The following is a 1,099-nucleotide window of genomic DNA, read 5'->3' on the forward strand; positions in this document are numbered from 1 at the left end:
CTTGTATATAAATAAACAGATTTCAACTGTAAGGGGGTATGGTTTGCACCTTGTTATTCTAATAATGGATAAATAATTCTAATAATGGAAGCGCTAATTGTTCAGACGAGAACAACAGCGAACACAAACCAGCGCATATACGAACGGAATGGTTTGTATGTACAAACTTCTCAGTGAACGAAGTTGTTTCTAGCCCGGTATCCGAAATTGCAGTATACGACTTGACCAGTCCCCTTAAGTTTAAGGTTCTCAATTTTACTGTATCTTAGTACCTGGAATTTATCGTTGTTAAACATCACGTTATTTTCTGTAGCCCAGTCGAAAACTTTATTAATATCTGCTTGTAGTTTTTCAATATCTTCAGCAGAGGTAATTTTAATGCTGATTTTTGTGTCATCTGCAAAGGATGATACGAAGCTGTGCCTTGTATTTGAGTCTATATCTGATATGAGAATAAGGCAAAGCCGTGGTGCAAGGACTACCTTGAGGTACTGCAGCTTTTAACTGCGCTTGGACTCGATTTTATATGGTTAACTGTTACTCTCTCTGGTCTGTTCGACAGAAAACTGAGTATCCAGCGTCCTACTTTACCAGTTATTCCCATTGACCTCATTTTGTGTGCTATCACTTCATGGTCACATTTATCGAATGCCTTTGCAAATCTGTGTATACTACATCTGAACTCTGTTTTTCTTCTAATGCCTCAGTGATTTTGTCATAATGGTCAAGTATCTGTGAGAGGCATGATCTTCCTGCTCTAAATCCATGTTGGCCTGGATTGTGGAGGTCATTGGTCTCCATGAAACTAGTGACCTGATCGCTCTCTCAAATACAGTAATTTTATTATGTGGGACGTAAGTGCAACTGGTCTATAATTCTTTGCCAATGCTTTGCTACCTCCCTTGTGTGGAGGGGCTATGTCTGCTGCTTTAAGCGCATCTGGTATCTCCCCCGTGTCCAAGCTCTTTCTCCACACTATACTGAGTGCCTGTGCTACTGGCACTTTGAATTTCATTATAAATATTGAATTCCATGAGTCTGAACCCGGGGCTGAGTGCATGGGCATATTGTCAATTTCTCTTTAAAAACCTGCCACGCC

Source organism: Procambarus clarkii, chromosome 35, assembly GCF_040958095.1.
Source record: "Procambarus clarkii isolate CNS0578487 chromosome 35, FALCON_Pclarkii_2.0, whole genome shotgun sequence".
NCBI classification, from domain to species: Eukaryota; Metazoa; Arthropoda; class Malacostraca; order Decapoda; family Cambaridae; genus Procambarus; species Procambarus clarkii.